Here is a 24,221-nt window from a genome sequence, read left to right as displayed (position 1 = left end):
AACCAGCACTGATCAGTCATTGGTCCCATATAATTCAGAAACTAGTGCCAAGACTGCTGACTCTGTCTCTCTCAACTTATGAGAAGTGAGAATATGACCTAATGCCTGCAGATGGAAGCACACAGTATAAGTAGAAAAGGTCACCACAGAAAAGTAACTTTACAGTCCTGCTGACAATGTCAGTAATAATACTGGATTCAGTCAGGACATGCTGCTAGTATGTCCCAGACCTCTCTTATTCAAGAATAGGAAATGCCACAGTCAACTAAATCATATTTCAGAAGGGCAAATGAAGCAATTTGGTGAAGACAATGTGGTAGCGATTGTAAGGAAGCATATTTACTCTTCTTTATAGACTATCTGACTTTAGTTTGTTTCATTGATAACAGCAGCAAGTATGCAGTGTTGGGCACTGATCCTAACCTACCCACGAATATAGATATAAAAGGAGCATCATGCTTGGTGTATATGAAGTCATTAGAGCCCAGCACTATTTTCCTGTAAAATGTGTATGACACTAAAATTAGTAGTTTTAATCTAAAGAGGAACAAGGAATGATGCAATACTGTCCATTATATGCAAGATTATTGCAAAAGAATGGCCAAAAGATAACAGTTGTCTGCACCCATGAAGTGGCATCTGGAAAAGATTAACAATCTGGGTGTCTAAATACTCCATTTTATGGGTTCAGAGTATTGCTGTCTTCCACTCTACCCATGAAAGTATCAAACACTGTCCAAAAAAGAAAACTGGGCAATGGAAGTTATACATAGTCAGCTTACACTATATGTGAAGCCTGAGCAATCCATTTCTATTATCTATCATGGCTCATTAGCTCTGTGAGTACATTTACTGTTCATAGATTCATAAGTAGGTACTAGGCTATCGTTCCAAGGGCCTACGTAAGCCTAGCCAACAAGGTTCCCTGGCTTACGCCACCCAAGAAAGTTATTTTCCTATGCCACTGTCGAGCAGAGACACAGAAGTGATCCCCGGGGTGTATTTCCTATTTCCCATCCACTCATCAAGATTTTTCTTGAAGAGTGCTAATGAAGAACTTTGCTTGACATAGATGGGTAGCCTGTTCCAGAGTATGGGAAGTCTCTCGGACAGGACTCTATCCCTCCAGCATGTTCTGTTTATTGTGGTGACAAGGTTTAAGTCCCTAGAGCATGTAGCTCAGATGGATTGGGATTTCTTTAGGTGTAGCATGTCCAACAGCTCTGGGTTTGACATAGCTTTATATGTTAGGCAGAGATCACCTTGGAGTAGGTGATATGCTATTGAGTAAAGCTGGAGTTTTTTGAGATGGTCAAGTTTAGGGCATTTGTTTGAGGCCAGTAATCCTCTTTGTGAGGTACTTCTGTGGCCTTTCCAGCTGCTGCAGATGTCTTGTGAGGTACACTCCAAAAGGGGCATTGTACTCTATAATGGGTCTAATGAGTGTCGAGTTGAGGGGAACAATGACCTCTTTTTTCCTGGATGAGAACTCTTTTATGATGAGGTGTGCCACGTAGAAGGACATCCTGACTACTGTGGCAATGTGACTATCAAAGGAGAGACTACTGTCCTCCTGGGTCCCAAGGTCTCTTGTCACACATTCGGTGTTAAGTAGATTGCTGCCTATGTGGTAGTTCATGGGTACAGAGTTTTTACCAAAGGGGATGACAATGCACTTTTTGGCACTGAGCTTGAGGCCATGGCTCTGACACCAGGCATCTGTCTCTTTGAGGCCCTTCTGTAGGATGTCCACATCATTTGGGGACTTAACTATGGCTACTAGTTTGCAGTCATCTGTGAACTTCATTAGCCAGAGGCCTTCTGTGTTAGCCTGTACTTCAGAGAAGTAGATACCAAACAGGACAGGTCCCAGGGCTGAACCCTGTGGTACCCCACTTGTCACTGGTTTAAGGCACAATTTGGAGTCTGCAACTTTTACAGTGTGGGTTCTGTCATTGAGCCAGTTGGCAACCCATCTTGTGACGTAGGTATTTATACCTAGTTTAGTGAGTTCAGCTATAATTCCAGAATGGGGGATGGTGTCAAAAGCCTTGGCGAGGTCAAGATAGGCTGTGTGAACCACCTTACCCTCATCTACAGCTTGGGTGACTGCCTCAAAGAAGTCGATCAGGTTCAGGAGGCATGATCTCCCTTTCAAAAACCCGAACTGGGTGGGATCCAGAGTTTGGAAGCTACCAATGTCTTTGTTTATGAGTTCCATGATGATACATTCCATGGCCTTGTAGACCAGGCTCATCAGGCTAATAAGGCGATAGTTCCCGGGATCAGTGGTGCCACCCCCCCCCTTTGTGGAGTGGGCTAACTGTTGCTGTGCGCCATTCAGTGGGCACAAAGCCTGATGCGAGGCTTTTATTGAACACGGTGTTAAGGTGGGCAGCCAGTTCGTTCTGAAGTTCATGTAAAACCCAGCCTGGGATGTTGTCTAGTCCCATGGATGCTGTGTTCTTGGCTTTAGAGAGTGCAGCTTTTACCTGCATAGTTGTGATTACAGGGACTCTGCATTCTTCCTGTATAGATGTGGGCCCTTTGGGGGGGTGTAAAGTTAGCAATGAACCTATCTGCCAGGATGTTGGCAGTATCAGTTGGTTCTGTAATTTTAATGCCGTTGTGCTGTTCTGGACATAGTTTAAAAATATGTTTCTATCAATATAACAGTGAATAATACAATACACTTCAAGAAATTGGAAATAGAGCAAAATAATCTGAGAATTCAAACACTTGTGTTTCACTCTCAAGCAAAGCATTTATTGGTTTTGTCACAACTCTCAGTTTGCTTCAAAAATCCACTGAAAGTTTGATCCATATATTCTTTCTCAAACTTGACACTAAATACATCCTAATCTACTGTAATTCCCCACCACAACCACTCAGCATTTATAGGAACACCACACAAATCACTGCTGACCTCTCTAAGCTGGTGGGGGTCACAGCTAGCTTGACGTCAGTCCTTGCTAGTTTGCACCTGCCTAACTGGAGGTTTCAGAGTTACTGTGCAACTCATAGGTTTCCCTGCTGCATAATGTTAGCCACATCTACATAAATAAAATACTGAAAAATAATTCTCTTGCCACAGAATGGTCTCACACAATTAATGGAGCATCTTTGATTACAGCCAGATTACATGGATAGATATATTTCAGTCTATAGTCCAGGTATAAGCTAGATGTTTCTTGCTATCTGTAGGGACACCCAGTTTCATGGTGATGCTAACAGATTTGGAGTAGCAGGCTGAGGCACAAAGTAAACTCATGTTTGCTTGGGTGATGGTCTCCTCCAGAGTGTTCTCATCCTTATCCTAGATGAAATTCATAGGTAGGTGTACCCAAGGGCATATTTATTTGAGGAAAGTCTTGATGGTCATAAGACATGGGTCAAAAAGCACCTGTAATTGTTTTTTTTTTTTTTTTTTTTTTCTGGCTTTACTCAGTGAGCTAAACCTTTTTGATGGTTTTGTATCCCGGCTTTGAATGTCTAAAAAAAATGCATCAGCATTACTATTATTTATACATTCTTTTTAAACTTTGTGACTACTTTACTGCTTAATTTCTGTAGCCTTTGCAGCAATCACTTCAGATTCCCACTCCTACCAGGAACTATTTTCTGTATTACCACATATCCTTCACCAATCAGGTTAGTTTTGGCTGTGAATACGATTCCTATGCTTAGTCCTTATAGGCATCATTGGTGCTTCAGTTCTGATTAGCTCAGCAAATCCAAACCTGTAGCTTCAATCTTTCTAAAATATTATAAAATGCCAGACTATAGTATGTTATGTATATCTTGTTATATTGCTGCATCAAATGAAAAATAATCTTGCTTCAGAAGCCTTTTCTGATTTACATTACCATTGCTTGGACCATGCATGTGCAGTTCAGTTACTTCACTTATATGGCATCAAACACCATGAAGACGAAACAGAATTAAAATTTGTCTGTCAAAAGAAAGAAAACATAAATGTGTAAATGTGTTCCTCTGCCACAGGCTTTGACTTCAAAATGTGAATTGACGTCCATTGTGTTAAAATTCAAAGGATAAAAGCTGAGGTGTAGCAGTATATGATGAATACAGTATTCCCATGGAGGAATGTATTCACTAAAATTAACATACACACATGCACACAGTACTTATTGGTTGTTTGTCATAAAGCAGTAGCAATAACTGTATTTTTGAGATACATATCAAGAAAAGAATTTAAAATGTCATGACAGTAATTAGTGTTGTCCAGTCCCAAACTTAAAAAAGTATAATTTCTTACAAAAATTCATCTTTAGTACTATTCTTTTACTACAAACAGCTGCATCACAAGTATGACTAAAAAGCTCACTCAGACATTACTTATTTCAATTACTGATAAGGATCTGCTTAAAGGAAATTAAATGTTTGAAGAACTGAAAGTTTTCAGAAAATTCTACCAAACTGCAATGTCTTAAGTTTCCAGATCTTGTCTTGTTGCAGTTATTATTATTGCTGCCCACCCTTCCAAAGTCAGTTGTATCAGCTGAGAAAAGTTCCAGCATATTAAATAGCATTATATTTACTTTATGGCAGAAAGGAGGAGACAATAAGCCTGCCTAGTATGCCAGTTTAAGTGCATTTAACAGTGTACCTCTGGTTCATGCCCACCTTCTTCCTCACACTTTTCCACCTGTCAAATGCTGTCTTGAATACTCCTGCAGATTTCTTCTTTACCAACCATTTTGATAGTCCCTTCCATGAGTCCACAACTCTTTCTCTGAGAAAGTAGTTTGAGATATCCAGGTAGTAGTTGGTCACTACAATCTGCTGTATTCTACCCCTCCCCCATCCTTCCTGTTTAGAATTATCCCTTCTTATCTCCCTGATATGATTTTGTGTAGTCTCTGCATCTTCTAGTTTCAAGTGAGAAGATTCCTGGTTCTTCTAGCCTCCTGTGAAATTCTTTCCTTTCCACATCATGGATCCTTCTGATAGCTTTCTTCTGGATTCTAGCTTTCCTTCTACTAGTTGTTGTCCTTTTCTTTATATAGCTTCCAGGAATCAATATGTAGTCTGATGTAAGCTCTGTAGGATGGAAGGATTACATCTTTGCTTTTGCTAATTCTACTGCCCAATCAATCGGCTCCCAGTGGTCCAATCCAGGTGTTATTAACACCTTCACATCCATTTCCTGCTCTGTTACCATCAGTTCCACTCGTCTCGGCTGATAGCTCATACCAGGAGTGTTGCTGTGTAAGTACAATAGTTTGCATTTATTGCACTAAACCTCAAATGACATGTTACTGTTCACTTTTTTAGCCTCTTCCAGTCCTTCACTAGACACTTCCCTCATATACCACTGTTGCAACTATCCTTTATATCATTGACAAAAAGGATGGCCCTGTTTTGTATTCCTTCAGATATGTCTGATACAAACACAAAGAAGAGTACAGACCCCCAAAACTGATCCCTGTGGCACATTATTCATCACTATCCTAATTCCTGACATTATCTCTCACTCACCACATCATTGTGTGTATGCCATTTAATAATTCATCCATCTACTTTCTCGTTCTTGGCCCTACTCCCAACAGCACCAGTTTTATTTTCAGTTTCTTATGTAGGATTAAGTCAAAGGCCTTGGTTAAGTTCAGGTAAATTTGATTTGCTGGTGTTCTGTTAGCAAGTTCACCTGCAACCCTTGACAACTCCATTTGTCCATAAACCAATATTGGAGATTGTTGCCCTTTAGACATGCTACCAGCCTTGCCCTCAAGAGTTTCTCAGAGACATTCACTGACCATGTTTAATAGGCCTGTCATTCCTTGCATTTTTGTTTTTGCTGCCATCTCTGCTACACTTGCCAATGATTTACTAGATGGTCTGCCAACTCACTGACCAGATTTCAGAAGGTTCTGTCAGGCTGACCATCTAGTTCTTGTGATTTATCCTCCCAGCCAGTTTCCTCTGAACATCATCCCTCTGTATTCTATCAGTCCACTGTTCTCCCCATTTTGTCCTGCCTGCCTCTTAGCATGGTGTTAGCTTTTTGTTTTTCTTTATAAAAACTGAAGCAGGGTATCATTCAATGTGTCTGTTTTTTCCTAGTCATGTATGAACTCTTTCTCATTTTTGCTCAAAGAAGGCAGTCCTGTCCCTTGCTTCTTTCTTTCTGCTGGGTAGGTAAAAAAGTCCTTGCTTCTTTTCTTGAGCCCTTCTGTTAATGCTCTTTCAACTTATGACTTTGATATTGTTGCCACTTTTTTGTGTAACCTTTTTTTACTATGTCTCTTGTACCATACTAACCCATATCTTTTACCTAATAACTAGCCTAACATTCTTATGTATCCACAATTGCCATTTTAGCTCTGTCACACATTTGTTGATAGCCGTCTTTATCCCCATCCCTTATCCACCCCTTAATTTGTTGACTCCATCAGATTGGTCTCATTATTCCATCACATCCTTTATTGCCACTCCGGCATATCATACTCCACTCCTCTAAAAGTCTGTACCATCATCTTCGCATTTTTATGTTCACCCTTCCCCTAATTTAAATCACACAGTGGCATGATCTCTATTGGCTAGCAGTACCTTAACTTGGACACCCATGGAACCACTTGCATTGGTTTACAGCACATTCAGAATTCTGTCTGTTCTGGTACTAGTCATGTACCAGGAGACTGAATCCATCATAGCCGTAGACATCAGCTAATTATTGCCCTGTGTCTTTCTCTCTCTAACTTGAAGCTCAGAATCTCACAGTTTACTCTGTCAGGCTGATATCCCTATGACTATTACCCTCTTCCTTCTATCCCATTCTTTATTCTCTCTCTCCCAGTCTCTGATCCTCCTCCCAGTGAGAAAGGTCATAGCTTTGAAACATCAGAGACGACCAAGAGCAGGTAATCACAACTTTTCAAGGAAGCAAAAACAGTATTGCTAGGCAGTACAGCTGCATAATTACCAGCAAATCTGTAAAAGGAAATGGTGCACTTTAATGATTTTAGCATGCATATATTGATTTAATCAACACAATATGCCTTATAACATAGTTATATAACAAATTTCCAGTGATTCTATATTACAGTTGTCACTGTCCCTGCTGTAACATATAACATTTTTTTACTTTTTCTCTAGTTTATCCCCGTAAAAAATATCTTCAACAGTCTTACAGCTGTAATTTTTAGAATTTGACATATATATGTTTTCATGTAATTAGCAGTGGTTGTTAGTTGGCTGCCAAAATGGGATCAATAATTGTTACTACACTTCATATCACTTTCTCTTTTCTTTTGTACTACATACGGTAACTCTGTCACATTTATTTGATACGGTCACATAAAAATAAATAAATAAATACAAACTTATTCATTCCTGTCATTTCCAAACTGAGTATTTTCTGATCTTTCAGGTATGCTACAGGTCATGAGACGTTTGCTCTAATTTGCCTAGCTCTTGAAAAAATGACATAATGCTACTTTAAAAAATATTAACATTTTAAAATGAAGGTGTATGTTTTTTCAAATATGAAGTATCTTAAAATGTGTGTGTGTGTGTGTGTGTGTGTGTGTGTGTGTGTGTGTGTGTGTGTGTGTGTGTGTGTGTGGTAGAACAGCATGGGCATTACTTCTACTGACAAAATATTGTCCAAGCAAAACACTCTAACAATGGTTGAATAAGCTTCTATTTATAAGTTAAAATGTTTTGATATAAGCATGGAGAACTGAGTATATTTCTCTTCAATATTTATTTAAAATGTATCAGATATCATTGCTCATTGCACATTTATAATCATACACTCTAGCATATCAACTGCTTTTCTAAAACCAGATTTGAAAATTTGTGAAATTACTGAAACAGATGCCTTGTGCCTTGCACTGCGCTTACATTTGTTCACTCAGATAACATATTCTGATGTGCCTTGCTGCCACTAAATATTTTCCCATCACTATCTGAAGTACTAAACCCTACCAGCAGGGTAACCAGTTGTAAAATGGATGTCATGGTCATGACCCACAAAGTGTGTATAAGATCACAGTTGCATCCTATGCTATGTATTTGTATTAATGCAGGCTGCATTTATGACTTCACATTGATGTTCAGACTGCACTCTTCATGGTGTATTCCTTTTTTATCATATAATGGTTAGCTATTTCTAGAAACATAGTTATTATTAAACATGAAAGCAGTACATATATGTTCATAGAAGACCTTGCTGTTCAACATAAAATAATTAGTGCACTCACTATAATTACATGAACCCAGCTATATCTAGGTTAAATGCTGCCTCCTACAAATCTTATTCCTGACTTTTTATCTAACTGGTTCATTTTCATGAAAATTAACTGCATCATAAAAACAGTTATAGAAAATATAGTACTTAATAATGACAAGTATTTACATCAGCACATTGCTATTTGGCATCTTCCTTTTAAACTGTCATAAATGAAAATGTTTCTGCGATACACAGGAATGGGATAACAAAGTATATAAATCAGCGTTTGTCATCTGTCCTACCATCAGGGTGGCTTCAGGCAATGTTGCAGCCTCAAGATGAAAAAAGGCTTTTCTGTGCCACTGCTAAGCTTTAGGCAATAAACAAATGCATATGGACTGAAAACAAGAGGCCATGCACAGTGGGATCTATATTTGATTTATTTACATACACTGTGCAGCACTTTACTGAAGTAAACACTGAAACACTAACACCATCAAATTAAGCAGAAAGGAAAAATGCTCCAGATATATTTCACCTGACAGGTATTATAAAATGTAGAAGTCATGCCATCCATTAAAACGTACCATTTTCTTGTGTATACATCTGTAGAATGAAATAATAAAATGCTTAGAAAACAAATCACAGCCTTCTTTGTTTGTCAATTAAGGATGGAGGTCTGACTCATTTCTTAGAGATAAGGGTAAATATTAATTTATATTTAAATATTTTGCTATATACAAAACTGTGTTATTCTTAAAGTGAAGCATGCCCAAAAAATTGCTTATTTAAATGTAATTATTTGTTTATTCATTTAAGTTTTGTTTTCCATGGTGGAGCACCAGTCTTAGTTGACCCTTTTCATGCCAGCATAGTGTATTCAAAGCATAAGTTTCATTCAAGTGCATCAGTCACATAATTTAATTAAAATTAACAGTTGCAGGTCTTCAATTTCTCTTTATTACGGTGCTTATCAACTAAGTACTGCACAGTTAAAAATAAAAAACACAATTAACAGCTACTAAACAAATTATTACAAATAAAATGAATAACAAATAGGAGTAAGAATAAGATGAGAAATGAATATGAAAAATGGGTCACAAGCCAAGAGAAAAAAAACAGTTGAAAAAAATGTCTTGGCAAATGTGTCCCAGTTCAGTCAGACAGACTCCAAAATCATTGACCAACTGCTGATGCTTTATGAGTAAACAATCCCAGGAAAAACAACATAAATCTGCTTGACTAGATGCATGCAACAGTTTGATAGACTGCAGAGGATACACACAAAGATTATGTGAAGCAAAGTTCATCCCTAACCCTATTCAAATGTTACTTGGACTAACAGATGGAAACTCACAAATATACCCCTGGTTTAGGACCTTTGTCACTAATGGACAGGGGCAGCCTGTGAAATCTTGGTTTGTACAAGCCTATGTCATAACCATTAAATTCCTTCAGGTATTGTCACATGTCAAAAATATTTTGTTAAGTTTGGGTTAAGCTTGGCTAGGCTGGTGAGCTGATAGCCTAGTAACTGCATATGAACTATGATGCTGGAAAGGCAGCTATTTTCCTTCTGTCATCTCTGAAGTACATGTTTAACATATCAGACTAGTGTAAAGGTTTAATGCATTACATTTGATTTACAAGGCACAGGAATACCATATAGGGCAAGATTCTAAAGAACTCTGGAACAGCAGAATGGAGAACTCTGCTATCCTATCCGGGTGACTCACAACTGACTTTTCCACTCTGTCCCCAGATGACATAATCCTGGTGGAGTATCCTGGTGGAGTTTGTCCATTTTGTTACCTAGCAAAACTGAGCCACTGAATGGTTTAGTGGCCTAGCATGCTATGAGATTTGATAACATGCTATGCTAATGAATCTCATTACTTATGCCCAGTAGCTTGTACGTATTTAATGATGCAGTGGTCAATTGAGTTAGGTTGAATTTGTCTTGCTGCACAATTCCATCTGAATAGCAGATCTGATGGTGCAGGCATGGAGATTACCTACAGTACTAGGTCATCCATACGGGTCAATCTCCATGGCCAAGTAGCTGTCCTGGCAGTAGCTTCCCCTGTACTCTGGACAGGAGAATGGACTTAGCATGCTCATCATGTCTGCATTCTCCCATCCATGGCAGAAGGGACATCCTGTGTCACTAGCACACCAGGGAACACAATGTATATTTTAGGTGATAGTCTTTCTGAGCCATCTGCACTATGAATGGTCCCAAACTCTGCCTGAATGGATCCCAGGCTGTGCAGTACAGCTCCAACTGTAGGCAGAATTTGCTACTGCAGGCAGTCTAAAATGTAGACAGGTACTAACGTCAGTATTTAGTGTCACATACAGGTAGCGCAGCTATTTTGCGATCTCTGCCCATTGAATTCAATTGACTACTCCAATGCTTCAGTCTTGCATATTGGAAGTCTACCACAATATATACAACATTAACATTTTTCAACAAAGCAAGCCCAAGTCCCCTTTATGAAATAGGTGTAGGACTCCTGCAACACCTGATAACGTATGCTGATTGAGGAATGGCAAAGCCTTAGGTTTTTTAACTCATGCATGGAGTAACTACTAAGCATAGTGTGCTTTTTGGAATCCATACCATACTGTTTCCATACTGGAACAGTGTGGAAGAAATGGATGTAGGAGGTACTTTGGCTGAACTGATTACACAAGGCAATGGCTATACAATTGTTGACAGACTTACAGGATGTTTGTCTTTTGGCTTTTCCTGGTTAGGGGTCGCCACAGCGGAACTCCGGTCCACTAATGATTGGCAGTAGATTTTCATGAACGCCGAGGTGCCAGCTCGACATTCAACTTTCAGTGAAGGCACACCCTTACGCATGTCTTTCAAATGCCCACCTAACCATGGGGAGGACATGCAGACTCCACACAGAAGGCACTCCCTGCACTCCAGCCGAGAATCGAACTGGAGAACCTCTTGCTGTGAGGCAACAATGCTACCACTGCACCACTGCGGATGACAGACAGACAGACATACAGGATATGCTAAACAAAAAGTTATGTTAACAAAAAGGTGGAAAAGAAAATTTCTACCTTTTTATACTGGTAATGTAAAATTTTGCACTATTTATACAAGTTTTCATTAACAAAACCTTGGGAAGAGAGTCTACAAGTGTTTGGTTTTAGTGAAGTTAATAGTTTGTGTTCTAATTTGGGCAAAAAACTGGTGAGAGAAAAGTAGGCGTATGTTGCATCAGTGTAGTGAAACCATAAAAATTCAGATCAGGATGTGTGGTATGACTGGAGTCTCCTTTTAGACTGAAAGGAAGTGATTTACGTGGTTTTGGACAAGAATAGAGCTACATTAATCTGCCTCACAGTGTTTATTGCATGAGGTTTGTAGTGAAGGACAGTGAGGTGGCATTGCCCTAAGTTGGTAACTAGATATTCTAGGCATAAGATAGTTGGATAGAAAGGGAGAGGATTTTAATTTTCAGAGTTTCAATTTAAGTGAACCTATCTGTAACTGTGATATTTGTTATAACTCTTAACTCTTAACAACTTAGCTTTTGCATAAATATGGCAATGGTATTCTCTTTTGGGGGTAGATGGTTATTAATCTGCATATTTCTAGTTGTTTCCACATCAGTGAGGTATTTTTTGAAGCGGTGGATATAAAGGACAGAAGACATTTTAACTTTGCCAGAAGAAAGCCATCACCACTTACATTCCTGCTGAGAGAAAGTGTTTGACTTTTGTGTACTGGAAGTGGAAATTTGTTAACTTTAGCTTTTGTTATACTAATTTGTTGTGATCTCTTATTATGAGTTGTTTTTAGTTATTATAAAAGTTGTAGGAAGGTGTGAAATTGTTTCAGCTGTTTTTTTATGCTTCTTAGATTTAAAGGCCAAACCTGAGTTGGTGGTCAGCTAGGATGTTCAACTTACAGGTTTAAGAAGAGGAACCATAAGTGGTGAAAGAGGTGGGTCAGGACTGTGTTTTATGTTGCTTTGCAGACATAGGGCATACATTAGTTATATTTAGTTTTTAAAAGTAAATTTAAAATCTTCTGAATATCGCTTCAGATTGCAGATTGTACAGATTTGTGAGCTAAATATATGTGTTACTGTGGTATGCAAGAGTAATCAGGGTAGGTTCTTTTTCACTATATAGATAATGGATGCAAGAAGTAGATGCTTTATAGTGGAATGATTGTCTTATAGTAGATGTGTGGATGCATGTGTAAAATGAATGTGGTTGAAGGGTAGACAGGATTTATTATATGGATGATTTAGAGTAAAATGGATTGTAGATATTACCATGTAAAGTAAAACGCAAACAGTTTTTTTTTTTAATTAACTCCATTTTTTTCTTTTTTTTTTAATAGAATGAATACTGGGATTTCTGACAGTATTTTTCTTAACTTCTTTGATTTGCATTGTTTGTGAAAAGTTAAAAGTATGGTTTTATATTTGTAAAGGAAATTATGTAAGGTCAGTGGGAGTGGAAATATGGTAAGAGAGTACATCAAGGCACAGTGAAGTAGAAATAGCCGCACACCACACTAAGCAATGATCTGTAAAGTTAGAAAGGCTGTGTAGACTGACAGGTAGATGTAAATACCAGGGTCTTTCATGAATTTTTAAGTTATGTACTAGCTCATGCAAAAAATGTTGCTGTGTGATATTAAAAAAAAGGTAATACATGCATAACAAAACAGAGTTCAGTAGGGTATTATCAGGGCAAGGGTACCTTATTAGGCAGCATTTAAGAGGTACATTTGTGAAAATATGTTGCTATATCTTTCTTTGTTTTGGTGGTAAGATAAGCTATTCTCTCTTGCAAGCAGCAGGCCTATGCTGTTCTGGGCTCATACATAGTAGACTTGCAGTAAATGGGACCTATGAGCAGCCTAGCCCAAATTATCAAATGACTCTAAGCGCTGTCTGGTTAAGTGATTTGCATAAGGTCACATACTAGACATGTAAGAAAATTGAACTTTGTATCAGAGGAACTAGAGATTACAGCCTTAACCCTCTGCAACAATTGCCCAACTTAATTATGGTACTGTTATCTAAAATCCTACACAAAAAGCTACTCTTTACACAAAAAAGAAAAATTACCCAGATCATAGAAAATGTTTCACAGGGAAAGACATGGGACACAACACATTTTAAATGTTAAAAGTGGAATCTTCCAGGCTACAAAACACTAAACGTATATATGATTAAATATCACTGTCTGAAGCCACTTAAAAAAGTACTTTTTCACAGTAAGGGGGGACATCTAAATGTCCTTAATGATGGTAAGAGCGATGTGAGTGTAGAATTTAGCTCCAAGAACCATAATACTTAACCATACATTAAAAAAGCTTAACAAGAGGCAAGAGTACAGATTCATGCCAGAAATGAAGTAGTTCAAATTATCAAAGTCCTCTAATGCAGGGAGTGCTATTTATGTTAAAGGTCCATCACCAAAGTACTGTGACATTCTTAGGATCCAAAATCTTGAGAGGAATGCAATGTTAGGGGCCAACTACTTGTAGAGAAGACTGAAGAGTAGCAACTAAAGAACCAAGTACTGAAAAGTGACAGTCATCAAGTGAGGTCATCTATGGAGGCTCGGACAAAGGGAAGAAGCACTGCTGGATATCAGATGGCAAAAACGAAAAGGCTATACATATTTAAGGCTGATATCCATAAAGAGACCATAGGAGGAATGGGAGGTACAACAGAAGAATGCCATTTCTATAAAAAACTGGAAAAATTGATGAAAAGGTAACCTGAAAAATGATAATATAATGCTGTATAAGAGTAGAAAAAAAGAGGAAATCCAAAGCTCGAGCAATTCATGTTTTTAATAACTGAAAATATCCTTGAGATGTGACCTAATGCGGGGTGGGGGAGGGGGCTAGGTGGGCTCACTAGTTAATTATTCATTTCACAAGTATGGCAAACACATTCTGGACACCTGGAAAGAGGCTGATGAGCATGTAGAGCACAGAAGAAGATGGGATATTTATAGAGGAATAAAACATCTTATGAATTATTAAATAAGACAATCAAGCTAGATGAGGTGACTCATTTTAATTTACATAATAAACACATGAATAATGAATTGAGGAGGAGATAATGAAATAACTTTCAGAGCTTTCTAACTTCATTTTTTCATAGCATGAAGATATGTAATATGATTCAGAGTGACCAGCACCTCCTGATACAATCGTCACTAAATGATTTGTGCTTCATTATGAAATAAAGGGAGAAGAAAGGAGGATAGGCATGAGGTTTATGGAAATGTGAAGACAAAGTGTAGAGATCATTGAAACAAGTGCAAGAGGAGCTGTTCTTTCTTTGAATGCTTTACTTGAGCTACCAGGGGAAAAAAGCTGCTCTGCATTGCTGTGACTCTAGGAAGGCAAACAAGCTGCTTTGGAATATGTAAAAGTGTATGTGCATAAGTTGATGGTTCCACACCTACTCTTCGAAGGGGCATAGTGTAGTTGCTCTATGCTCACTTACATTCATTACAAATTTATATGAGGACTATCAGCTGAGGGGAATTATGAAATAATAAAACTACCAGAAAGAATCATGTTTGGGGTACATCTTGGTATAATAAGAGAGGAAGGCAAGTGACAGTGGAATGAAATCAGTAGTACCTTACCAAATAGATTAAGGACTTTGGTGAGGGGTTTTATCTTTTCATTGTGTAGCATCCTGGCTCAAATCCATCCCTTACTAAACCAAATGTTGATACATGATGAGCAGCTCAAGACTTTTCCCTTCTTACTTAAAAAAACAGTGCAGCTGTAACTTATCTTTATTCAGTAGTGGCCATGTTCATCACTATGGTGAGTGTACCTTTTAGTTGTTTCTTGTTATTGTGGGAACATATAACTTTCATGTTATAACAGAAGGGATGAGTGCATTTTTTTCCTGAATACTAATAGTTTTTATTATTTTCCCATTTCACATTTCAGACACCAGTGATGGCTAAAGCACTCTCACGAATTATTAAGGGGCATCTTTCTAAAGAAACATAGAGGCTGCATTTTTACTAATTTATTTTTACTGCCTCTTTATTACTTCGAAATATTTTATTTCCAAGTGTTACTTAGACAAAAAAGTAAGGCATAACTCAGAAAATAATATGATGAAAAGGGCAACGGATTGGAATGTGTAGTGGAAAATAAGTGCAAAGGAGTAACGCAAACACATGCGCTCTAAAATGAAGGACAAATTAAGTGAAGGTTGGGGAATCATTTATGCTGGAAGTGCACTTAGAATACAAGGGTTGTTCTCACTTGAACAAGTGATGAATGTTTTAAAGTCGATATTAAGAGAGAGAGAGTGCAAAAAGTATTTTTATAGGAAAAAAATGAAAGTGAAGATACTGGGAAATGTGCATTAAGAAAGTATGCATAATTGTCAGATGTCCACAAAATGGCAAAATATAGGAAGAAAGTAGAGATTCAAGCATAGTAACAACTGAGGAATCTGTATGGAACTAAAGGGCTTGATCCACAGTTTTATGACTCATTTCTCTTCAAATAGGACAAGTCAGTGGTCATTAAGAGAGGAAAATAAAATGGGATTTTAATGAGATTCAGACAAATGCAGACTTTTGGAAAAAAAGGGATTCACCATATAGGAAGTAGAAGTCATTGATGGAGTTGGTGGAAAAAGGAGAATAACAAAATATTAATCATGAATAAGACTGAATTTATTTTAATATGCACAGGGGAATTACAAACACATAGATTATATATAGTCAGTTGGGAATACCAAATGTACAAGAAAAGGATGATATGGAAGAAATAAATCACAGGAATACTGTGGACTATGCAGTGGTAGTTTTGATGGCAAAAGAATGTGTGTGTTTGTGTGTATGTGTGTGTGTGTGTGTGTGTGTGTGTGTGTGTGTGTGTGTGTGTGTGTGTGTGTGTGTGTGTGAACAGGAGGAGCAGTAACCAAAACATCATCAGAGAGAAGTAAAGAGCAAGCATGAAAGAGTGCAAGAGTGATTGTAGTGATTGCTAGACTGACTGAAAGAACAGAAGTGCCATCAAGGGAAATCTGGTTGATGGTGGGATGAAAGTGCAAGACATACCTAATAGGAAAGTCAGAAAAAGAAAAAGTGAGTACAATCAGAGAAATAAGGAGCAAGGATTACTGAAGACTAGAGAACTCAAGCAAAGGATGAGGATGTTAGTTGTACTTATTCTTTCCTGGTGGATGGGATATTAGATTAGTAAAGTACAGTAGCAAGAACCCAAAGGAAGTATTAAGAAAAGGGTTTATCGATTATCTGGACACTAGGATTGCTAAGAAGGAAGAGAGGTAAACAATCCAAAGGTCACAGAAAGGGGAAGCTAGCAGACCAAACATGTTCCTACTGGAGTCTCACAAGTGATGAAAAGACAGGTTGCAGTGAGCGTTAGAGGAAATTAAAAAAAAAATTGTAAGTGTTCAGAGATAGATTTACATGGTCACCAATAAGAGGATAAAAATGTGATGATCAGAACTTTGAGGAACTATGCATGAAATATATGTTGCTTCATAAGGAATAAGGGAACTATTTTCCTCTAAGAAAAAAGAAGAGTAGTAGTGAATTTGAATAACATAGAGAGAAAAAAAGATAATCTTCACAGGCCAAGTGGAAAATTGTGGAGATGTGTAGGAGAAGTCTTATTTATAAGGACATAATGGAATGAAGAGGCCAAGGAGATATTTAATAACTTGAAGAGCAATTGATCAAGAAGCAGAGAGTATCAGCTGAGTTAGGAATTGGAAGGAGGCACTGCAAATGTGTGTGCGGAAATGCAAATGTGGCACAGCTTTGGATCTCACTGTGGAGATGCCAATGAAGATGGTTGCATGTTTGGATGAGGGGTAGTGTGGTAGGACAGTGCAGTTTTACAAAAATTGAAGTGATGCATGTACAAGTAGTAGAAGATGAGTCGGAGAGATTTTGTGGTTCCAAAGGCTAGTTGTCAGGGAAAGACAAAGCATATGGGGCAAATAGCTTAACATATAAAGGAGGATGGTACAGGTATGAGTGGCAGGTGATGGCCAGCAAGAATAGCAGAGAAGACATGAAATGCATTCCTTACCTGGAGTAAACAAACTATGAGTTTATTTAAATTCATAATGTAAAGGAACAGAAACCAGAGCTATGAAAGCAAATGGTTTTAAACTAATTGGAAGGAGGGAGGTGAACTTATGGTAAAATAATAAAATACAGGGATAAATGTGTAAAGTAATACCAAGGTGATTTTGAGGAGTGAAAGGCTAAAAATAATGTTGGACTACTTACGAGAAACAGAATAAAAAAAAAAATCAGAAACAAAAACAATTACAAAACTGCTGGCATTAAGGAGAGGAGGGGAGAAGAGAAAAGTTAACGGAAGAGGTAGCCTTGAAGTTATTAGGAGAACCTGATTACACATGAAGACACAAATGAAACAGAAATATAAGGAAAACGATAATTGTATTTGAAGGGAAAGGACACGCTGTATGGCAATGTGATCAATCTAGAAGATAGTCATAATGTGATGTTGAAGAAACGTGATGCTGTTGCATTGGATAGAAGGGCAATACAAGCTATTGTGGGATATGTTAAAAAGGAGACTGCATGACTTGAGCCAAAGATACAGCACTAAGAACAAAGGTGAGAAGACAGAAGAAAGAAGTGGTGAGAAATGAAAATGCATAAACTCAGTATAAAAAACAGATGACCTAGAAACTAGATAATTTCAGAATTGTGAAAATGGCCAAAAGAATGTAGGGGTAAGACAGTATGAAATTTGTGTAGGCTTTGGTTACATATTTGATGAATGAGAGTGATGGTCTGGACATATGTGCTGACAAAGTACTAAAAGTAGAGACACCCAGTAGTTGTCCAGGTACTAGAGGTGGACACATTACCATAAAGATCAGCTGCCATCAAACTAAAGAAATGGATTTTGTAGAAAGCAATATGAAAGAGCAGTCTGATATTGTAGAGGACATCTTGGCATCAGCACACCAACATAGGATCAGAAAGGGACCTGGGTTATAACCGCTGAAGCAGGATGAAGTGATGGATAGGTTGATGCACCCTGAAATTATAGGAATTAAATTTCAGTGGAAACGTATCTACTGTGACATTAAATAAGAAGCAATCAAATTTTATATGAATACTATGAAGTGAATGAATAAATGGTGTGAATAGTCATCCACTGGTAAAGAAGTGAGAGAAGCATCATTGGAGGGAGGAGGTATAGGACGAATGCAGAGGTTTGTAGTGTTACAATAATAACAGGTGCACTCAAATCTAAAAAGAAGGGTAGTTACCAGTACATACGTCATGTGAAGGAAAGAGGCAGGATAAATAAAAACAAATTATTATGGAAGTAAGAGGAGAGTATGACCAGCCAAACTCACAGTGTGTGTATTAGTTAGAACATGCAAGGTACTACCAAGTACTCCAAATACAAAAGGAGTACAAGGATAAAAGAGGAAAGGGGTGTACAGAAGCAGGCCATCTCCAAATATACTAGAAACAAAAAGAAGATGACCCCTATGAATTAGTCAATATGAACTAAGAGATGAGTAAGTGGCAGAAGAGGGGAGTGAATGTAGAAGGATGTGACTCAGTATGTATTAAGAGAGAAGGGTGTGGGGAAGGAGGCACAGACAGACTCAAACACAGGCAGATGGAGATGGTTGTAAAGATTACCATCTGGTTTATAAAAAAAAAATCACTCATGCTCTGACGCCTGCAGGATGAGGTAGGCACGTCAGTGCATTCCTGATGTACAGAACCTTATGTGAGGGAAGCCCAGGACCAATGATCCTTCACTATATGCCTGTTTTGTTTCATTCCTAATATCTGTTCTCCTGTTGGAAGACGTGAGTGCATGAAGGAAGAAGTGAAGTAAAGATGAGGGGGAAATGGAAGATAAGACTGACATTTTGACTGAGACAAAGGAGAAAGAAGAAGAAGAGGGAGAAAAAGAAGGGCTGGCAGTAGCAGCACACACATTTGAAGTGAGATAAGGCTTTTGATTTATGCAGAGGGAGAGGGGCTGGAACCCTAGTATTGACACTGGCCCTATGAGTGATTGAAGTGTGGTCTTATATGGACAAATGGTATGGACATTATTCTGATTTGATACATTTCTGGGTGGTTGAATATCTCACAGGATTGTAATAAAAGAGGAACAGGCCCATTATGGATAAAAGATACATGTTTGTTTAGGACAATTCATTTCATGATAGTGCCGGGTCCATTATGGTCAAATGTTGAACACATGTAGTAGGCAGTTCAATTTGCGTACGCTTTCTGATTATAATTCAGAAAAGTATGACTTATGACTTCTTAGATTTATAGTTTTCCTCATAGGTTCAACTCGATAATGTACCTTTCTAATTCCTGTATGCACATACTGCAAACAGTAAAGAAAAAAATACATGCAGTGTGCTGTACTTTTTCTACATTTCTGACAATTGTTATATGCCATGGGTAACATGCCATCCCCCAGTCTATATTTCAGATGTACACGGAATATGTAAAGACAGAAAAACTGTAATGCATTGAAATGTTTGATATTTATTTGATCAGGTAAGCATTAGGCTAGTTGCCCTTGTAGGCCATTTTAAGCCTAGCCAATTTACCTCAAAGGTAAGACTCAAACTTTGTACTGTCTGTCTATGAGGTAGGCACCCAAGGGCGCCCGCAAGCAGGTGCAAGGGGGTGCACTTGCACCCCCCTGGAACTAGCTGGCCGGGAGATTAATTTTCGTTTTTTTTTTAAGGGCGTTTTTCTTTAAGAACACCCTTTATGTACAGCCGCACAGACGGAGCAGGTGTTTGCGACTTGTTTATGTCTTCTACGTCTGTGCAACCGATGGATTACGTTTTCATCTTCCACATGGAATTTGAATTTCAGGAGATGTTTGGACTACAGATGAACGTACAATTGAGAGGTAGGTGTGTTTTAAGTGTTTAAGAGGTGTGTGTGTGTAAGAAATAGGTAGGTAGGTAGGTAGGGGTGTGTGAATATAAGAAGTAGATAGAGGTGTATATGTGTTGCTTATATAAGAAGTAGGTAGTGGTGTGTATGCGTTTATGTAAGAAGTAGGTAAGGGTGTGTATGCATTTATGTAAGAAGTAGGTAGGGTTGTGTATGAATTTATTTAAGAAGAAGGTAGGGGTGTGTGTGTGTGTGTGTGTGTGTGTGTGTGTGTGTGTGTGTGTGTGTGTGTGTGTGTGTGTGTGTGTGTGTGTGTGCGTGTACTGGTGTGACTTTTGAGTTGGGACTGGTTTGAACGGAGTTTGTGTTTCTTTTTTTTTTTTTTTTTTTTTTTATCTTTAGCTGTTCAACGAAGATACATTCACTGAAATGCGATTTGCAATGTGATATAGACCCGCAAACATCAATTTTAAGACATTTTAAGCATAGGATGACATTATGCATTATTTTTTCATTAATTCTGCTTATGTTAATTTGAGAGGGAAGATGCATTTTTCTGCTCTGATCTATAAGGAAGGCTGCTGTTATTCTATTTTTATATATACATAAAACATTGAAAAATGAAACACATAGGCTATAAAAATATTATAATTTTTATTGCTTTTTCCACTCTCTCAAGCTGAGGCATACCTCAGTGACAAACCTGTGGTTTTTGCTCATGTTCACTATTACATCACAAGTATTTTCCATATTCTCCTAGTAAATCTTTTATTTGTTTATGGAGTTTTAGTTGTTTAAAATTACATATACAAGTCTTTTTGACCTAGATCATTGATTGAGAGGAAAAACAAATTAATACAAAAAGGCCTTCTTCCTGCCACAGTGGGAAATTTGGCCAATGACAAATTTAGTTCTAAGGAGAAGCTCTCAAAAACAGTTTTCTTCCCCAGTTGGTCTAATAGAGGAGAAAAAATTATCATTATATAGATGTACATAGACAACATCAATTCTCTGCAGATAGAAATAAACCTATTAGAAAAAACTCTCAGGTCTTCATTTTTTTTTCTGATAAGAAACGTGGCCCACTATACCAAGGGCACATTCCACTTCAGAAGTTGCTTACCTCATTGGCCTTTTTCTGTAAAGCAGTCTTGGTTGATGTTTATGTCACAGCTACTTATCTTCACTGAATATCTTTGCAAAACACTATAAGTTGGATGTGATCTCTAGGTCTTGATTTTCTTTTAGTACCATAGTGGTTAGAGGTATGCTCCCATGAGGGAGACCACACAAAATGATTAGCCTGTCCTGATGTTGAGGATGTACTTCCTCATATCAGATATGAACGTTACGTACTTACTATAACAATATATATGGGTGAGCCTGACCATTCTCAATAATATACCCACAGTATTTTCCCTTCCATTTTACTGACTGGTCTATTCCATTTGTCTTGTGCTCTTAATGATTTCAATGACTTCTAAATTCATCAGTGTAAAAAAGTTCATATAACACATATCTACTCGTGTAGTCCAATTAAATGTAAATGTGACACATGCTACATTTCACAAATATTTTTTTTCAAGAAGTGGATGTACATAATATATTAGAGGATCAATAAGCCATCTCAAAGCTCCTAAAAGTTACAAATAATGAATGTCATAAATTCATAGATTCATAGACTGTTACTAGGCTAATGGCTTTCTAAAGCCTAACCAGGTTTTCCTGAAAGAATAATGATGTCCTTGCATCCAAATAGGACATTGAGGACCAGGTGTTTATAAGCTACCTGTGCCTATAAGGGAACTGGGTGCCAGGCCCGATATAAATTTGCTGTTTCCCATCCACTTGTCTAGGTTGTGTTTAAAATGGGCAATAGATAAGCTCAGCTTCACATGGATGGGAAACCTGTTCCATAGGACAGGCAGTGTCTGGGACACATATCTGTCTCTCCAGTATATTTTGTTTATGTCACAGACAAAATTCACCTCCCTAGACCTTGTAGTACTTTTTGACTTACGAATATGTAGGAGATTCACAAGTGTGGGGTTTGCAGATGCCTTGTAAGCCAGGCATAGATCACCTATCAGCAGTTTATAGGAGACTGAGCAGAGGGAAAGGGTTTTAAGGCGCTCTGCATAAAGCAGGTATGTTATGTCTTGTATTCTTTTTGTAAGGAATCTTTAAGGTCGCTGTAGTTGCTGCATATGCTTGGTTAGGTACATAGCAAAGCACTGTACTCTGTGAATGGTCTGATAAGGGCAGAGTACAGTGGAGTAATGACCTCTCTGGACCTAGATGCCATACCCTTACTTATACTTTGCACAACATAAAAAGGGTTTCTTCACTACTGTGGCCATGTGGTTGTTGAAGGCAAGGCTACTGTCTACATGTGTACCAAGATCCCTGACCACTGGTTTGACTCTGAAGGGTGTATTACAAACATGGTAATTAGCCTGGATGGTTAAGTTCCCAAGGGGTACAATTATGCATTTCTTACTATTGAGTTTAAGACCATGGCTTTGACACCATTTATTAGTCAGAGATAGATCTTCTTGAAAAATGTTAGTGTCTGCAGTGGAGTTGATGATTACCCCAATCTTGCAATCATCTGAAAACTTAGTCATCCATAAATCTTCAGCATTTGCTTCCATTTCAGAGAAGTAGATGCGAAAAAGGAGTGGGCCCAAGAACAAGCCCTGGAAGACTCTGCTAGTGACTGGTCTCTTGTTGGAGGTGGCCTCACCTATTTTGACCTCCTGGTTCCTATCAGTGAGTTGGCTATCTAGCACGTAAGGAAAACCTAAAGACAACGATGAAGGTTTTATGTGGGCTGAAAATGAATATGAAATGGATTTTCCACCCCTTGGTGAGCCTAGGGGGGAAAAAGGCTGGAAAATAGGTGGAATGAAAATTTTCACCAATGGGGGGGGGATAAGGGGGAGGGGGAGATACACATAAATGAGACCCCCAGCCCCATTAACAACACTATACAGAAAACAATTATTAAACATATAGAACAGAATGAAAGTATAGACATAGGAACATTAGGTTTAAAGGATATCTTACAAGGAAAGGTGATGGGTAAAAACATAGAAGTAAATGGTAGTAGTTATACCTCTGAAGGATTCACAATTTACAATTTTAGCAAGTTAGAGTTGGAATTTAACCACTTTAGGTTGCTTGAAAAGGGTTTTAAGTTTATACCGTTTACAAAAGGAAATTCTACCCAAACATTAATTGATATGAAACTTTTTCTCAGAAAAATGAATTTAGAATTGTTATTTCACAAAGAAGGCATGAATTTAAATGTAATAGATAGAGCGAAACATGGGAAACAATTAATAAAAAAATCTGTATTTAATCCACCTATACATACACAATTAAAGAATTTTGAAAATATTATGGAAAAAGAAATTAGAAAGAAGGAGAAAACAATGAAGTACCATGGGACCCACCACAACTTATACCCAAATGAATACCATATGTTAGAGGAACTAAAAATTAATAAAGACATCAGGGTGATGAAGCCCGATAAGGGTGGGGGGATAGTTGTGATGGATGTCATGGTATACGAAGGGAAGATGAATACAATATTAAGGGATGAAGTTAAGTATGGAACCGTGTCCAGGAATGAAATTTACACAGCTTACAAGAAAATTGATAACATCTTGGAAAGTATGATGTATGAAAACCTCATTAACATCAAAACTTTAGAATTTTTGAGAGTGGATAAGCCAAAGGTGCCCGTGATATTCGGCATTCCGAAAATTCACAAGAATAGTTTGGACCCACCCCTGAGACCCATTGTCTCAGCGGGTGGGTCCAAAACTAATACTCTAGCCAAATACGTGGATTTTAAGGCAAAACATGTATGGCAAGAGAAGGAAGTAATTTTGAAGGACTCATGGGACCTGTTGAGATGTTTGAAAGATGATAAATATCATGAAGATTTAATCTTAGTAACTATAGACATAATTGATTTATTTGGGTCTATCCCATATAGGGCAGGAATGTTAATGTTTGAGGAAGAAATATTTAAAAATAAGAAGTTGACACAAGAAGAAAAGGTGGTGTGCAC

The sequence above is a fragment of the Protopterus annectens genome, chromosome 11.part0, assembly GCF_019279795.1.
Source record: "Protopterus annectens isolate FY-2018-M chromosome 11.part0, PAN1.0, whole genome shotgun sequence".
Taxonomy (NCBI): domain Eukaryota; kingdom Metazoa; phylum Chordata; order Ceratodontiformes; family Protopteridae; genus Protopterus; species Protopterus annectens.
This window is presented reverse-complemented; position numbering follows the sequence as displayed.